General features: G+C 49.5%; 1 protein-coding gene across 2 annotated transcripts in view; it reads right to left on the bottom strand.

The window, feature by feature from the left end:
* Positions 1 to 3,480, bottom strand: part of Gss (glutathione synthetase) — a 30,518-nt gene extending 27,038 nt beyond the window's left edge. Inside the window, exon 1 of one of the 2 annotated variants that reach the window (XM_028775319.1) lies at positions 3,365 to 3,480. The gene's annotated coding sequence lies outside the window, so the exon portion shown is untranslated. Of the gene's footprint in view, positions 1 to 3,305; positions 3,325 to 3,364 lie in introns of those variants that run through there. The other variant, XM_028775320.1, reaches the window with a different exon arrangement.
* Between the last annotated feature and the right edge of the window lie 2,110 nt (positions 3,481 to 5,590).

Here is a 5,590-nt window from a genome sequence, read left to right as displayed (position 1 = left end):
GGAAGGAAGGAAGGAAGGAAGGAAGGAAGGAAGGAAGGAGAAAAACATGTTATCAAAGTAGAAATGCCTGAAATCCAATGCCCAGCCAAGATAAAGGAGCCATTTCAATGGAGGCCAGAGACACGGAGAGCTAAGCAATCCTCATTCTGCTGCGTATTCACTCTGCAGCAGGTTCAGGACTCAGAGGATCTAGATAAAACATCTGGGAACATCTACTTACTATTTTTGTTCCACCCTGCTGTCATTTAATTCTAAGAAACAAACATGGCTGCCCAACTCAGTTGTCTTCAGGAAGAGTTAGACCATGACAGATAGCCTCCATCACTTTCAGCCTCTGTCACCTCCTCATGAATGAGCTGGGTTTAGATAATTCATCCAAGTTTGCCAGCCTAAGCACAGCGCTTTCACAGAAAGAGCATGTGATCTCAAGGCAGTCTGGACAATCGCCCTGCTGGGTGGGGATGGGAGCCAGCAGCCACAGTAAAGAACAAGACTCGGACTCGGACAGACCTGGTTTGAGTCTGTAACCTTTCCTTCCCTCGTAAGTAAGGACACTGTGGATTAAATGAGAGAAATCAGTCAGGTTTCTCAGCACGCTCAGAGCTTTCAGCAGTTTCCTGTTTCCATGGAGAAAGACCCGACTCTGGATAACTATATTAGGAGGTTTCTTATTTGGGCATGGCGGTACATTGTCTATGATCCCAGCAGAAGTAGGAACAGTCCTGCAAGTTCAAAGCTAGCCTGAGCTCCATATTGAGTGCCAGGCCAGCCAGGGCTATACAGCAAGGTACTGTCTCCAACAACAGTTCAGCTAAGAAGTTTTATTACTTCTTTCCCGGTCAGGATCTTGCTATGTCACTCAGGCTGGCCTCCAACTCAGCAATCCTCCACTCTCAGCCTCGCAAGCAGCGGTCTCCCAGGCATGAGCTGCCACACCCAGCTCAATAGTTGACTAATTAAACTCTCTGTTTTGAGGGCTGCGGGCATGGTGCTGGCTTCGACAAGGACTCCCTGGCTGAGAAACAGTGGGCATGTGAGCAGGAAGAAGCCAAGCACTGTGACTTGAAAGAGCTACCTCAACATCTTCCAAGGACAGCTTCCGCAATGATCTAGGGATGTCCCACCAGGACTCACCTCTTAAGGGTCCTACCACTACCCCAAAATCACCACACTGGGGACCAAGCCCAGTACATGAACCCATAGTTAAATCCTATGCAGAGGAACTTGCTCCAGTTGTACTCACTTCGCAAGTAGTGGGAGACTTGCTAGACATTATATGGAAACCCAGTAACAGGGCCAGAATAAGAACCCATGGCAACTGAACCTCCACTAGTCCCCATCTCTCCACACTGAATTCACAGCTGTCTGTCCATGGGCTTTTGCTTGGCTAACAATACTGATAATGGCTAGGTACTAGCAACCCAGAGAAAGAGAACACATTAAAAATAATCACTATGTACAGGTGGACATGGTGGCACAGGGCTGTAGTCTCAGCTCTCAGGAGGTGGAAGCAGGAGAACCATGAGTTTGGGGCTAGCCTGGGCTACACAGCAAGCCTCTGTATCAGCTGAGACAATGGCTCCGTTGGTAAAACGCTAGCCACACAAGCATGAGAAGTCAATCCTCAGCACCCACAAAAGATGACCACAGAAGTAGGATCGAAGCCAGCACCATGTCCACCATGTCCGCAGCCCTCAAAACAGAGTTTAATTAGTCAACTATTGAGCTGGGTGTGGCAGTTCATGCCTGGGAGACCGCTGCTTGGGAGGCTGAGAGTGGAGGATTGCTGAGTTGGAGGCCAGCCTGGGTGACATAGCAAGATCCTGACCGGGAAAGAAGTAATAAAACTTCTTAGCTGAACTGTTGTTGGAGACAGTACCTTGCTGTATAGCCCTGGCTGGCCTGGCACTCAATATGGAGCTCAGCCTAGCTTTGAACTTGCAGTGCTAGGGAGATCATGATAGCTGGACAGCTGAGCTTGCTGGTTAGTGAATGTGTGTGAGCTCCAGGTTCAGTAAAGCCCTGTGTTCAAAAAACATAAGTTAGAGGGCTAGGGAGGGGGCTCCGCAGGTAAAGAGCTCAGAGCCCCAGAATGCACGTAAATCCTGGGCAGGTAGTGAGTAGGCTATCATCCCAGAAGCTGAGGTGCAGAGAGAAGGTGCAGTGATCAAGGAAGACACCTGATGCCCAGGTCATGTATGTGCACATGCAAATGCACCTTCACGTACAAACACTGACAGGCACATCTGTGTAACACACACACCAGAATGCTTGGGTGTCCATGCACAAAAACACTGTAATAATAATAACTAGACAATGTTAACTGGGCCCCTTGTTTTTCTTTCTACAGATTTAACTGCTGTGTGACTTGTTTGGCTGGTGACATTCAAGTTTGTATTTACACAGCAAGTACTTTCCAGGTTTTCAAACTAGAGCATTCTTCTGCTCCCTGGGATGCTCTCCTCCGATGAATCTCACCCTGGCATCCAAGCCTCCCGGGCACTTTTCCCCCTACATCCCATCTCTTCCAGTCCTGTGAATTCTGCTGACTAAATGCAGCGCTTTACATTCCCCCATGTCTGCCTCTACTGATCTCGCCGAGCACTGGTCAGCCCACTCCTCCCTCTTCCTGGGCATTTTCGTAGCAGTAAAGGCATCTTAAGTGACTAAGGCGCACCAGCCTCTCTCCTCCTTTCAGATCTTGGCTGATGCCGCTTTCCTCGTAGCTTAAAGGCTCTCCCACTTAGCTACATCCCCAACCTCTGTCTCCCCAACTCCTGATTGAGTTTTGGAAGCCATCGCCAGATTTCCCTTTCCAGGTTCGTACCTCTACCATAAAAATACCATTTGCCTCGATACTTCTCTCCTAGTACTAGAACCCAGTAGTCAATGAAGATTAAATAAGTGATGAATGAATCACGAAAAACTTTAAAACGCCCACACAGAAATCCGGTCGGACTTTAATCCCGTGGGCGAGGCGAGTGCGGGCTCAGGGCCTCGGGCTACAACTCAGTGGCCGGTCCTGGCTTGTCCCCATGATGGGCCCCGTTCGCTCCCCATGCCTAGACAAAGTTTGGTCCTGAACTCTCCCAGTTTTTGACGGCGGCTTGTTTATTTTCCCTAGAACTCTGGCTCTAGCCTTGCTGACAGCCGAGCTGGAAGCCGGCGATCTGGAAATCTAGGTTCAGTACGCCCAGCACAAGCCCCTCACTGGACACAAGTTTCCGGGTGCTCGCTGCGGCCCCAGCCACCGCGTCTGCCCGCCCGCCCGCCGCGTTCCAATCGTTCTCAGACCCCTCCCTCACCGCTCTCCTCCCAAGGAAACTTGACCCTCGCCAGCCGCCGTCGCCGAGCCCCGACTTACTCGCTCGTTGTCCAGCTGCTCACCGAGCTCAAACTCCACACGCCGTTACCCAGGCTCAGGGGGCGGGGCTTCGGTACGACCCAGTGAGCCTGCGCAGACCTCCGGGCAAGGCTTAAAGGGGAGGGTGAGAAAGGCGCCTCGCGTCTATGGAACTGGACGGCGGCCGGGAAGGGGCATTACATGAAAAACGACTTGGGTTTTAAGGAATACGCTGGTACTCTTGGGTGTGGCTACCTGATAACTTAATTCTCAAAGAGTCAGAGCTAGTGACTTTCTGTGAGATGAGGATACTCAAAGGCAGAAGTGAACGTCCCGACCCCCTGGGAACCGGACCCGGGTCCTCTGCAAAAGCAACAGTTTTCTCAGCTCCCCTCTTTTCAGCCCTGTGGGGCTGTTTTTAAACGTGCAAGTTCATGATCCTCTTCCCTCTATTCAGACCACTCATACTCTGGCAACCTACGGTAATTTAACTCTCTTTTCCCTCGACTGTGAGAGGTTGATTCAAAATCTGAGGTATCTGATAAAAATTTTCCTTTCTTATAAAAATTTTCTTTTATTGAATGAAATGTATCTGACCAAACCCTAGCGAATTTCGTTTGGTGTAATTAAAAGGCGGACTCTAGAGTGTGGGGCAGGCTGTTAAGAGCTGGCCTCAGGGAGAAACCTTGAGGCTGGAGATTGAGCAGAGAACAGACACTGTTCTGTATGTTGGGTACAGGCAAACGTGGTTGAAGCCCGCTGCTGCAGACCCTGGGACGGTTCCTGCAAGGATGGTCTTCAGTGTGTGATAGATAATTGAAACAGTCTTGAAGGAGGGAAGGTGGCTGCCGACATTAGTGAAAACTTGACGGTATCTCAGGTGCTCCTCACAAGTTCCCCTTGACTCCTTGTACAGCCTTTCAGACGAAATCTCATCTCCGTGAACTGCTTTGTCCCTTTGGGGCTGAGGTTCAACTCAGCTCAATCGGTAGAATATCTGCTGGCATGCATGAAGCCCTGGATCTGATAAGCAACCCTGATTACACCAGGCGTGGTGGTGCACACCTGTATTCCTACCACGTGGAAAGTAGAGGCAAGAAGAGTTCATCTCCTCTAGGCTACATGAGACCCTGTCTGTCTTATATATGAGGAAGGCTTTGTGTATACCACGTGGAGAAATGAAAGGATCTAAGATCAACAAGTCGGTATGGAGGCTTGGTGTGTATCACAGTGGTAGAGCAAGGGTGAGGTCAGGGTTTGATCCCAGCACCCTCTCAAAAAGGATTAATACAGCTCCCACTTTCCTCCATGATGTACACTTTAAAAGCTGGCCCCAGGCCGGCGGTGGTGGCGCATGCCTTTAATCCGAAGCACTTGGGAGGCAGAGACAGGCAGATTTCTGAGTTCGAGGCCAGCCTGGTCTACAGAGTGAGTTCCAGGACAGCTGGGACTACACAGAGAAACCCTGTCTCGAAAAAAACAAAAAAAAAAAAAACAAAAAAACAAAAACCAAACAAACAAACAAAAAAAAAGCTGGCCCCAGTGACATGTCTGTAACTGCAGCCCCTTGGGGGCAGGGGCTGAAGTAGGAGGGTCATGAGGCCATCCAGGCTGCATCTCCATAGAGTACATCTCCAATAAAAAACGGCTTTTCTGGCCCCGTGCCTTTGCTATTCATATACCAGACACCAGAGAACCTACCAAAGATTCTTCAGAGGGAGCTGAAGCTGTAGGGAGCCTTTGGTATTGAAGAAGTGAGTTCAAATCCTGACCACATAACCTAGCACTGTAATTGAAGCAAGCTCTCTGACCTGGGTGAATCCCACAGCCTGACTTCCAAAGTAGACTCTATTTTTTTTCTTCTTTCTTTCTTTCTTTCTTTCTTTCTTTCTTTCTTTCTTTCTTTCTTTCTTTCTTTTTTTGGTTTTTTGAGTCAGGGTTTCTCTGTATAGCCCTGGCTGTCCTGCAACTCACTCTGTAGACCAGGCTGCCCTCGAACTCAGAAATCCGACTGCCTCTGCCTCCCAAGTACCAGGATTAAAGGCATGCGTCACCACTGCCTGGCGACTCTTGTTTTTTCCTTACTAGTAACTACTCTTTATCGAACTGGTCACAAGTGCTAGGAGCTTGGTTAGCTCCTTCTTACCACAACTGTGGCTGTGAGTCCAGGACTGTTACGGTCTCCGTTTTTGCAGCTGGGGAGGCGGAGACATGAAGAGATGCCCTGGTTTGCTTGAGGTCACACAG

Source organism: Grammomys surdaster, unplaced genomic scaffold, assembly GCF_004785775.1.
Source record: "Grammomys surdaster isolate TR1022 unplaced genomic scaffold, NIH_TR_1.0 254, whole genome shotgun sequence".
Classification (NCBI taxonomy): domain Eukaryota; kingdom Metazoa; phylum Chordata; class Mammalia; order Rodentia; family Muridae; genus Grammomys; species Grammomys surdaster.
This window is presented reverse-complemented; position numbering and strand designations above follow the sequence as displayed.